This window comes from Haliotis asinina, chromosome 8, assembly GCF_037392515.1.
Source record: "Haliotis asinina isolate JCU_RB_2024 chromosome 8, JCU_Hal_asi_v2, whole genome shotgun sequence".
Lineage (NCBI taxonomy): Eukaryota > Metazoa > Mollusca > Gastropoda > Lepetellida > Haliotidae > Haliotis > Haliotis asinina.
The window spans coordinates 59,208,084-59,221,142 of record NC_090287.1 but is presented as its reverse complement, the minus strand read 5'-3'; the positions used below and the strand labels follow the sequence as shown (position 1 = coordinate 59,221,142).

The window sequence follows — 13,059 nt, the reverse complement described above, 5'->3', positions numbered from 1 at the left end:
GTTTCATAAATGAGGTAATAACATTCCTTCCACAAAACAACACAGTATCAAAAGACTGAACATCCCATTTCACTAAAACTGCAGACCTCCATAACTCTACAAATGGTATTTTGATGGCAATAAAAAAAAAGCCACCGACAGATGACTTTTGCAATGAAGCCTCAGAAAATGGAATATTCTTTCAGCTAAATCAAGAACTATGAACCAAATCATAATCCACGTTTGCATAAACTCGACATTTTCCGCTAAGCCCTGGCATTCAGACCCACTATTGTCCTATGTCTTAAAGCTTGATGCCAGAGTGCACCTTCACAATCAGCAGGCAATGGAGCATGGACGCATGCACCAGACAGCTCATAACTGTCTCCCATCAACAGACACTGGAATGTTCAGCCTATGTCAACAATACGGGTTATAGCGTCAAGCAATACCGGCCACTGGAGATATGTCATATGCTTACAGTTGATATTGTGCTGTGTCGTTACCCACGGACGTTACTGGAGGAATGTCATATGCATACAGTTGACATGGATGTCTGTCACATATTAGCAGGTGGCACTGTGTTGTCATCCACAAGTGCTACTGGCGGACTGTATATCCTCACAGGTGACACTGTGTTGTATCATCACCCACGAGCACTACTGGAGGTCTTTCACAAGCTCACATGTGACACTGTGTTGTGTTGTCACCCTCAAGCAGCTACTATAACATTACTTAATTGTAAAATGAGAGTATGTGCACGACTCATTCAGATAAGCAACATCTAAATGGAAATTCGTTGACATGTTATGTTCCAGTTCTGTTCTCATTAATATATTAAAGAGGAGTGAGTGAGTGAGTGAGTGAGTGAGTGAGTGAGTGAGTGAGTGAGTGAGTGAGTGAGTGAGTCCCTCATTAACAGTATTTTTAGTATTTCCAGTCATAATGTAGATGTTCTGCGTCAGCTTAGTAAGGACTTAGTAGCTTTGCTCCAAGGCTGGACTGAAAACTAAGTCCAAGAATGTACAGTAATTCTCTCCTTTAAAGAGGCAAATCTTCATATGGAAGTCTGTTTGAGTGATATTTATATGCTTTATAAATAATCATTGTGATGAAACTTGTGCAAGTCTAAGGTCTCAGATGTATATTGTTTTGGACCTATGTTGGACTTCTTCGCCTAGATTTTCGAAGCTCTCTTAGAACTAAGATAGCCGTAAGTTGATGTTAATGTACGGCACGTACGACTATCTTAGCACTAAGAGAGCTTCGAAAATCTGGGCTTTTGTTGCCATGCCTACCGTGTCTGCCCTGTCTTGGCTGTCTAGGGTTTGACATAATGAGCTACAAACAACTAATTTGGGTTTTCATGATACACATCATCCTGTGTGAACATGTGATCCATAAATGTGCTGCTTATGACCAAAATAGGTCCTGAGGATCAATTCTACCTCTTACTCCACATCAGTAACATGGGCAAGCTTAGTGAACACTGACGGTGGCCATGGTTTATTGGTCCACTTGTTGAACTGTATGTATCAACATGTCAAATAAAAACACATCAAACAGTATGAGCTGACTGTCACCAATATGTCCACTGTCAACACACTGGTAACAAAAAGAGTTTGAAAGACAGCATATTCCTACAACCTCTATACGCAGTGGTATGTACTGCTCTCTTTCAACCAACACACGACCCGTGAAGGTCCCGGGGTAGAATAGGCCTTCAGCAACCCATGCTTGCCATAAAAGGTGACTAGGCTTGTCGTAAGAGGCGACTGACGGGATCGAGTGGTCAGGCTCGCTGACTTGGTTGACGCATGTCATCGGTTCCCCATTGCGCAGATCGATGCTCATGTTGTTGATCACTGGATTGTCTGGTTCAGACTCGATTATTTACAGACCGTCGCCATATAGCTGGAATATTGCTAAGTGCGACGTAAAACTAAACTCACTCACTCACTCACTCAACACACATGATCAGTGACAGAACTAGGTAACAAGGACAGAAGCAATGTCATGAAAAACTACTTCTAAACATTCCCTCACATTTTTCTTGATTCAAAAAGAGTAAAAAAAAGTAATTATTTAAACACTTTAATTTAGTAATGTAGCAATGTAATAACAGTCATCAGTTTTGCTACTTTCAATTTCTAAATTTCAAGCTGAATCATGCAAAACTGGTTGTAGACCCTCACAGTGAAGTGTGTGACTGGTGACTCACAGACCATAAATAATTTGGCAGGTTTTATAAAAGAAAAAAAGGTTTGCAATCTCTACATGTTTCAGTACTAAGCATGTGTACATAGGAGCAGGTGCTTGTTCTGGTGGCGTTCTCACCTTGACCACTGCCTCCTAGTCCAACAAGACCGTCTGATGTATGTGTAGCGCTATAAGTGTGACATTCCTTACCAGGTATGAAACTGTCAGCCTTGACTCGCAACTCACCTGCCAACAAAAACTGCTTCTATGTTTTCCAGGTAAACAGTAGGTATCCAAAAAACATCCAATGACAGACGTGTGTGTGTGTGTAGGAAGTGAAGCCGTCTGCTTAGGTATCAAGAGTCTAGCAAGTCACTTGGCGGGACACTGCACACATTCAAACCCACCACTTGTAGCCAAGCAAGCAAATGGTGTGAATCAAGGCCTACACATCAGGTCTCCAGTCACTGGGCTGACCCAAAGAAAACATGCCTGGGGGAGGTAAGAGGGTGGGGGAGACTAGGGGAGAAGACTGGAGGGAGGTGTCTGGCTGGTAGAAAGGACTGGGGAGGGGACAATGAGATGGAGGTCTCGGAGGGGGAGAGGGTGGTGCTTGTCTTGTCCGTTTCGTGACATGATGTCATCAAGGATATCATATTGTCCTACAAGGTTCAAACTTTCACAAAACTGTGTACATCTAACAAGCACCTGTTTTTAACTCTCATTGCAACTATACATGATCTTGTAACAAAAACATTTTTCATATGGTTGATCTCTCAAGCAGGGGTTATCTTCTTACTTCTTGACAATCGAGTCATAAACATGTCTCTCTCACATGAATGATCATCTAAATTGAATACTTTCAGTACCAGCCAATGCACCAAACTCCGCTTGATAGAACTAAAGTAGAAAATAATAAACATACCTGCTATTCTTTACATAAATGGTATTATTTCGCACAATATAAGGTATTAATACCTCAGAAAATATAAGGTATCATCTCCTCAGACAATGCATGGTATTATTTCCTCATACAATAAAAAGTATTATTCCCCTACACAATATAAGACATTCTTTCTTCAGACAATATAAGGTGTTACTATTTCACACAATATATGGTTTCATTTCCATATATGTGAAATCTCTTTTCCATCATGTACAAAGTGAATTCAGAAATTAGAGAAACCACTTTCCCCAGCATCCTGAGGAGATTTAAACAATGCCCTGAAGACCTATCAACACCTATCAACTATCAGAGGCCAGGCCCACAACAGGCAGAGTGAGACAATCAGAGTAGCTTGTGGCCTGTCAACAGTGAACATGGAAGGCCTCACACAATACTGGGGGTGGTAATTGGGTGGATAATGACATCCACCACCATCACTGTCCACAGAGCCCTAGAGGTGAGAGTTTATCAGGCCTGGAGTGTGTTATCTCAGGCCAGCCATTCATCTGTGTATATCAGGCATACTTCTGTAGATAGAGTCACACACCCTGGCCACATGTCCTGGGGGGTCACAGTAACTGGCCATTTGAAGTCAGGTCACCTGAAGCATGGCCTGGGGTCAGTGATTCTGGCCATTTCCTGAAGATCACTTCACAGTCGTTCAGGGGCAGGTTTTTCTCACAAAAAACTTATCTTTAACTTCACTTATACAATATTATCAACTCCCCCCCAAAGTATAAAACAAAGTTTATATTTTCAAAAGTTTATAAACAATATCCAGTGTCAGAGTGGAGCTTTAAATGGATTGATGTTGACAAATGTATCATCAAACTGAGCTTATCTCCATTTGAAAAATATGTAACCAAGCTAGAGTCTACACAACTGTGTACTGAAGAGAAAAATAAAACAGCATAAAAAGAAAATATATTCTAGCTTTGCCGCTTATTCTTTTCTACATTGGCCAATTATCTCAGTTTTAATACAGGAATCACAAACAAAAGGTATGCCCCCAAAAGTCTTTTATGCCATCTCTCCTGAGTAACACCTATAGGACCATGTGCTGCCTGTTTTTATGTCTCTCATGTCAAACCCAGGGGTTGAAGCTTTCACTGCATATTTCTTGGGGACATCTAAATCCTGGTTTGGCAAAAATAACAGCACACTTTGAGGCTTATGCTGAGAAAGCTTCCTTGAGACAGGAAGTGTGCACTAGAATAGATGGGACACACATATTGTGAGCCGCCACACTTACTACCAACAACATTCCAGCTTAGAAACAGGTCTATCTGAATTGAAGATAATGTAAGTAGGAACAAGCATTCCTTCTTACAGCTCCATCTCTGTCCGAGCTGCAGGACCTTACACCACCACCACTGTTCATTGTTTTCCTTATCACAAAAACAGACCAATTAAAGTCACTGCAACAAGATATCAACAACAACATGTACAACATTAAGACAACAATCAGCTCACAAAGAGCACAACCGCTGTGATTAAGTTGATTTCATGGTAAAAGAATATCTGCAGAGATTAATTTCCATTCATTATCAGTATTTATGAAATATTTGTCAGCATGAGATTATCTTGTGACCCTCCATGACCTGGCTATTACCACCACTCACATTACAAGATCTGGTTAAACCAGGACATAACTTAGCAGAGGGAGGACTGATAGCTAAGTGCAGTAATACACAATTAAACGCTAGTGTAGATACACAAAAGCGGACTGTGATCATGAAGGTATATGCCACTTATACACATGACGAGCATGCTGAGCCAAGTCGCTAGACCTGTTTTCCAAACCCTCTGACTTGAGGTCTACTGGAGATGTACATCTCCTATGTCAATGTCAACAGAGGGCACTGTCACTAGAAGACACGTGCCACACTCCACTTACTCATCCTTCGAAAATTCAAAATATTTTGAGCAATAAAAACGGACTCTTCCAATTAAAGTATAACTGCTATATGTGTTCATATATGACACTGGGTTATAATTGCTGGTTATACATGGTGTGTACAGTGTTTCCTGAAATGTGATTACTGTGAGTCAGTTGTAATCACCATTTTCAGCTGCACAGGGCGTGATATCCTATGATTCAATAATCCTCGACATTTCCATTTCCTTCATTTCAGAAACAGTAGAAATAACTTAGTTCAGGAGAGATGACTACATACTACACAAAATAAATGAAGAACAACCTATTTCATTTTTCATATCAACATACTTAATCCATAATTGGCATAGTAAAAAGAACTATATTTCCTATATGAATGACAACTACATGAAAAGAAAACTAATTATTGATAATCATATAAAAGATACCTATATGAAGTATTTTATAAACTTCTATGCGTATCACCTATGTGTGTCACATTTAAATGTCATTCATTCAAAGACTTAATAAAAATCTATTTATAACTGGAATCAGTAATAAGAAGAGCTTGCAATACCAAAACCAAAGCAAAAAACCTTAAACGCTAACAGAAATAAAGGCTACTTTCCAAATTTAAGTGAGTGAGTGAGTGAGTGAGTGAGTGAGTGAAGTTTTATACCGCACTCAGCAAAATTCCAGCTATATGTCAGCAGTCTGTAAATAATTGAGTCTGGACCAGACAATCCAGTGATCAACAGCATGAACATCAACCTGCACAATGGGTAACCGATGGTATGTGTCAACCATGTGTCTGTACAAGGTAGGTGTCTCTAATACCTCATTATAATAAACACCTTTAACGATAATGGAAATGTTGCAGGAAACTTAAACAAACCAAAAGTGGTGTTCATTTTTTATCAATATGTCTTTTGTTAACGTCAATGAATATCTTAAATAAAATCTGTGTATAGAGACTTCGACCTGATGAGTAATGATTTCATGATTCTATAGATTTGCCACAAATTCCTGCCAGGCCTATTGAAAGATTTACGGTAATTCTAAAATTGTCACAGGTGACACCATGTGGCCCGCCAGCCTGCAGCAACTGAGATCATCTTGACATATATGCACTGCTACACTAGATCTAATCTGACATGGTGCATAAAGATACAACATTCAATATTGCCAGTCAAGCATGTGTTGAGTGATGTGATTAAAACTCCTTTAAAGATACTACACACACATACCACAAAGGCTACCAATGACAGTTAACATCAGCCTCAGATAAAGTAGTACACTCACCTTGATAACAGAAAACTACTGTATCCCACAGTGTATTCACCTAAGAATTCCCTAAATACTTTCTATTCTACTTGAATAGGATCTCCTTACTTCAATGTGTTGACAAGATAAAAATCCACGTTTGGTAGTATATCCTCACAGAACCGCACTGTACATCCTGTTTCTTGTGGTCTTCGCTGACGATCACAGTCTAAACTTACATACTGTCAAATATTTGTATTAATACCTAAAACAACGTGCACAAACTCTGGGTATTTGTAGTAAGGAAAGTGCTTCTATATTCCAACTAAGCTCCACCCAGCCTGTCAGTCAGGAGGGATATTAGCCGTGGAATGTTTACACGGGGAAACTCTGCCCAACTGGGTAGCCGACAGCTACTTGCTACTAACTTCTTGTGTTTCTACTGAGATATCGGACAGGTGAAAAATAAATGACTTTGGGTCATGACGAGGAGCTGAGAAACATAAAATTGGTGTACAACAATGTTATTGCTCAATCATGCTTAACATGCAGTTAAAATTGCTGTACACTCCTTCTGAATAACAGTGATAAGTTATTTGCCAGAGTATAAATCTCAGATGTCTGTACACCACACCCCACTATGTCAAGTGTCATCACATACTTAGCAATGTTTACCTGATACCTACCTGTCCATAAAACATAGGATAAGTATTACAATAGCTGTCATCTTAAATAAACTAAAATATGAAAATTCAAAATGTTTCCACATAATCGACAACTGAACTATCCAAACAGAAATGTGAACAGATCAACTTATCAAGTCCTACTTTTTTTGTGAATGAGAATGGTCTAAATTGTTCTTAACAATATTTTAGCAATATCACTGCAGGGGACACAAGAAGTGGACTTGGCACACTGCACCCTTTAGGGAGTATGACAGAGGATCTTCAGCATGACCACCAAATGCTTTAGCCTACCCCATCACCCCTACTGCATTTGTAAATGTCAATGCAGAAGCAGACATGCTCACTCCACACGATGACAGACTCCTAGCAACAAAAGTCTATTTCATAACATCCAGTCAGTCAAAGCCTTTTCTCATAACCGATTCTCAAATGTGATATACTGGAAAAACAAGTTCAATGCTGCTGTCTACCTCTTTAATAAATCGTTCAAGCAGAAAGCCAATACTCCAAGTGTGCTTGTGTGCACGCAACAACATTATATAAGATTAACTCTTTGATTCCTGAGGTAAAAAAGTGCAAAGCAGGTGGTTACCGAGGGAAGTCAACACAATGACATATGTGAAGAAGAGGTGCACTGTGCATGTCTGCTTGACATCCAGATGTCCCTGCAGGATAATACTAGTAACAACATTCACTACCTGCAGTCATTGCATATCTGAGGTGGAGCAGTCAGGAACCATGACAACTCTCAATGAAAATTGTTAGTCTAGTAGACCTGCATACATTTCTCTATTTATACAAAGGACAAAAATTACTCAGAAAAGTCTAAATGTACTTACATTCTGTCACACCAAAACCCTATCTAAATCGTTATAGTGACAGAGGGGCCCTGAGTCACAGGTTCGGTTTACACACACAGAAAAAAACTCCAAACAATCTTTTTCACCGAAAACCACAGTCTGAATTGATTGAAATGCCTACACAGGCTTACCTTGACATCTTGTCCTCATTCAAACAATTCCATCAACACGTCTAACACACCATACTACCACAGAAAGGAGTACTGATGCAAGTAGTGAAAGGATAATAAATGAGTATAATAACCATTCATTTTGACCATTTCTATGCAAAACATATAGTCAACAGTGTTTTCTGTCTACAGCCCCAATCCTTCACAGCAAACCCCAAATCTCAATGTTTATACAGGGGACTCCACTCGCGAAAGTTTCATTGGTTTTGTAAGCTATGCTTGAAAAATTCAATGTTGGACAATTTTTTGGGTTGGAAATAATCTGCATCTGTAGTGTGAGGAGATACTTTTCTTGTTTCAGATGTCATTAAACGTCAAAAACACGGTCAGTTTTTGCCCATTTTGTCATCACCTCCGCTCCAAATATTGAATGCTAAAACGGGAAAACTTGACAAATGGCTATTTTAGGTGAAAACATTAACTTAAGGACTGTGAAGAATTTGTGAGAGAAGCAAATGATCAGAAAAACTCAGAAAAAGCATGTCCCTGAAGCACACATGGATAGAATAACCCTTCCCCAAAGCCTTCCAATGTCCCTGGGATCTGTAATTTGTAGCATAGCTGTTTGCAATGATGGCACATAACTGAAATTCATCGCAACTTACTGGAAATGCTAAGTCAGATTTAATGTGAAAATGAGGTCTTTGTTAAACACAAAAAGATATTATTCATATCTGACCACAAAGTATTAAGGATTACATCCCATATAAATTAAAAACTGTAAGGAATGTAACATCTTCTATTTACTCTTAACAAAAGACTTGAGCTATTGAGTTGTAAACTGACTGACTGACTTAGGGAGCATGAAAGGAATATGGACATAGTACATTTCGACAAGTAATTAATTATCAGCGCAGGTGAATCATGACTATGACAAGCTGTTGATACTTTTCTGAATCTGATCACAGAGATGATTTTGCCACTGTTAGTAGTTTTTCTTAAAGGTTACATGCAACCAAAAAAACCAAACATAATTAAAACACAGTTATCACTTGTGAAAAAACAAATAAAAAAAATTATAAGCCTATAATCGCAAATCAAAAGTGCAATATTTTGTATTTAGGCTTACCTCACTCGATATGAAGCAGTTGCGATACCGTACCAAGTCAGAGCAGTTGGGTGTGCACTCATGTGTAAAGATTCCTTGTCATTGACCACTGGTTCGTTTGCTGATACACTTAGCCGGCTCTTTCTTTATGGCTTATAATCCAGACAGATGTTAATTGCATGTGGTCAGTGATTGACGTTGTGCATTGCATATTGTTTTTAGCAGACAGGCAGGCAGACATATAGGTGTCAATAAACCAGACAATGAGTTTTCTCTGTGACAGAGTCTGCTTACCACAATCAACATGCTTTTTTATGTAATGAGTAGATTATTTGCTTGTTTGTGTACACAAACAAGATTAGACTACTGCTCACGAACTCATAATCCAGGCAGGCATATTTACTCACTGTGCATACTTTAAGTTGTCCAAGGTACCAGACACCAAAATACAACTTAGAATGGAATCATATGAAGGGAGATGAAGGTTTTACTTCGAGACAATAAGAAGACTGGCACATCAAATGGCAACAGTGCCTGGTTATATTTCTAAGAGGATAAACACTGCACTTAATGCAGAAAATATAAACAGCACATCCTTCTTTTCACACTTTCAGTGAGTGAGTGAGTGAGTTGGATTTTACGCCCTTTTAGCAATATTCCAGCAAAATCACAGCAGGGGACACTAGAAAAGGGCTCTACACATGTACCCATGTGGGAAATCGAACCCAGGTTTTTGGCATGACGAGAGAACGCCTCAACAACAAGACTACCCAACCACACCTTTCACACTTACAAGGTCATTAAAACAATGAACCAATCACTACAATCTATGACCCACGACCCAACGTCTGAGACTTATATTATTATTGATCATCAAGTCCAACACTATTGCTGCACTCTGAACAACTGGGACCTATTGCAGCTTACACGTCACTTAGGATACTACAGAAATTCTGTAATTCCTAAACAAAGCCCTGCAAGGCAAGAAGGAATCTGTCACTGCATTAATTTGGTGTCACATCAACAAGCCAGAAACAACGCTTCAGGAAAGAATTCAAAACCAAATAAAAGCCAACTACTCCCTCATGTATTGGAGACGAAAACTATTCCAAAATTATTCTGGTCAATGTGTATCGAATTACTGCCGACCACCGGAGCCAGTCTGAACATTGTTTTTGTCGCAGTGTATATGCACAGCTTGAAGTGATTCTGTCCCAGATGGGACAATGTCACATATTTACTGCAAGTAATGCATGCATGTCACATATACACTCACAGGCAAGTGTTATGTGCTAAATGAAAAGTAGGCTGCAAATTGAATCACAATTGCAACGACACTGTACATAAGTACATAATTATTCTTTAGCAATTAGCAAGTTAACATTAAATATACAAGGGCATCCTTGTCTTTTTCATTTGTCCATCCATCCATTCTCCCTCCATCCATCTCTCAATACACCTCTCTTCCCTCTGTCTCTTGAGTCTCTCCATATCATTGGCACTTTCTCATTTATATATAATATTCACTGATCAACTACTAACAACATTTCCTATTTTGAGTGAGTGAGTGAGTTTAGTTTTACGCCGCTTTTAGCAATATTCCAGCAATATCATGGTGGGGGACATCAGAAAATGGGCTTCACACATTGTACCCATGTGGGGAATAGAATCCATGTCTTTGGTGTGACGAGCAAACGCTTTTACCACTAGGCTACACCAACGCCACTCTACTATTTTGATGCACAAGGATACAAGACTACCCCATTTGTCCAATCATAACAATCAGCATATAAAATTTAATGATTTTAGAACCGTACTCCATAAAATGTAGTCCAAGATGAATGATCACCTAAAAAGGCACGTGAATTGATCCAACTCGGGCCAGTAAATGTTGTATTGACAGTTGCAACATATATATCCGGATGGCTGACGGGTGGGGGCAGCCACTTTGCCTGAATCAACACAGATACAATAGAGGGAATTCCTTCCCCAGGAGACTGACACAGGGTCCAAGAGTCCAAGCCTTGTGATCAGACTAGGAGTGGTTCGCAACTCACTGTTGGTATGACCAGTACAAAGAGAAACGCTTGAAACTTCACAAGTGTACCCATATCATCATGAATGGGTGGGTAAGAAAAATGTTCTGGACTTGCAACAAGTTGCAGATGAAGGTGAGGATGAAGTGATGCAGTTCAAATATGGCCTTCTTGATGGGAAATACATGTTGGTGAACTGCCATGACATATGCATAATGTCATGGCACAACCTCTTGAAGTGCATTAAACACACTGAGTCTGGAGATAATACCTACAGCCATTAATACTGGCAGCCCATCCTAGATGACAAGCCCGTCAAACTATTTTGATGTCAAGCTAAAAAGATTTCGAGTCAGAATCAAAATATCTTTTGACACATTCCAATTCTATTAAGAATGAAAAGCAATGTATAGGGCCATAACAAAGCACAAGCATGGCTGTGATACACCAACTGTTCACAATGTTTGCTAATACCATACATAGTTATAAGTTTCACCTTTGCATAAACTTATTCACAAGTAGCCAATCCTAAAATCAAATCAATATGCTGTAATCTTACAAGAATAAATACTCTGACTAAAGCATTATTGCTGTGATTCACTTGGTCCTCTTGACACCTGGGCATATCTGACCCTATATTTTCAACAACAGTTTCAGAGTTCAACATCATTTCCATCAGTAAAGAAATAAACATGTGCCCAGATTAGGCATGTGGGAGTGATTGTGATTGTTTGGCTCCCTTCATCACAAGATGCTTGACGTGGTCCAAAGTGATGATGAGAGTGTGCCTCTGTTGCAATGGGGAACTCAGGGCTCATGGAAGTGTTGTTGATGCCAGTTCTCAGACTTGCATGTTTCCAAGGTAATAATTAATAGTTTAACTGGTAACTTAAAAAATAAATAAATTAATAGTCTACTAACTGACTGATATCCTTGTACTGTCCCTTTATCTTGACTCACCTTTTCAGAGGAAAGAAATACTATACATCCATGGCCTTAGCACTCAGTCCAGCTTTGGTGCAAGGATACAGTTCTCACTGCTGTAACATTTGATAGATACTGTCCGCAATACAATATTTTCATTCATATATGACAAACTGCTACCAGTGTCATTTGTTCAATGCTTTTCCCTTCTCATTCAAACATGATAATTAACAATATTTAGAATTACTGTGAACTTATTCAGCAGTCGTTACTCTTCACATCACCATCTTGTTAGTTGTTCAATGCTGCACTCTGCAATATGTCAGTTATATGAAATCCACCTATAAGAAATTGAGTCTGGACCAGATAATCAAGTGATTGACGTCATGAGCTGATCCATGTGACTGGTGCACCAATCAGTGAGTCTGGCCATTGAGACCCTTGCACTGCCTCTTATGGCACGTCCTCATGGGTTCTAACCCATGAGCTTTTACTGCATGGAGCAAGTATGTCCATGTTACCCCATGCCATTGTGCTTGATCTGTAATAGCTTTCTGAAGGATTATGGGGTCTTCAGGTTACTAAATATGGTAAAGATGTTTTTCTAGTGAGTGAGTGAATTTGCTTTTATCCCACTTTTAGAAATATTTCAGCAAAATTACAGTAGGGGTCATCAGAAATGGACTTCACACATTGTGCCCATGTGGGTAATTGAACCATGTGGGTGATCGAACCTGGGTCTTTGGTATGACAAGTGAATGGTTTAACAACACAGCTACCCCAATGCCTCAGATGAATTTCTAATATTTCTAAACAAATTAACAGTGGAAGTGTAGATCATTCTAATGACATGAAACACAAATAAAGATTGACATTCAGATGTTCCTGATTTCCGGATTCTGAGGGCCCAACTCCATCTAACCATGCTCGCTGTCAGGGTATCATTAAAGCCAATTATTATTTGAATGTCCAGACTGCATATATCTATAGTCATTGGTCAACCAGTTCAACAGTACCTGACATTCTCCCATTCATGTTAAGCTATGCATGTCATTTAAATGATATTGATAAG

At 39.2% G+C, this 13,059-nt stretch overlaps 1 protein-coding gene across 9 annotated transcripts in view; it reads right to left on the bottom strand.

Annotated features, from left to right (window-relative positions):
* Nucleotides 1-13,059, bottom strand: part of LOC137295449 (spectrin beta chain, non-erythrocytic 5-like) — a 133,208-nt gene that overhangs the window by 107,741 nt on the left and 12,408 nt on the right. Inside the window, exon 1 of one of the 9 annotated variants that reach the window (XM_067826823.1) lies at nucleotides 6,303-6,368. The exons of 7 other annotated variants lie outside the window; for them this stretch is intronic. The gene's annotated coding sequence lies outside the window, so the exon portion shown is untranslated. Of the gene's footprint in view, nucleotides 1-2,424; nucleotides 2,503-6,302; nucleotides 6,369-13,059 lie in introns of those variants that run through there. One more of the 9 variants, XM_067826824.1, reaches the window with a different exon arrangement.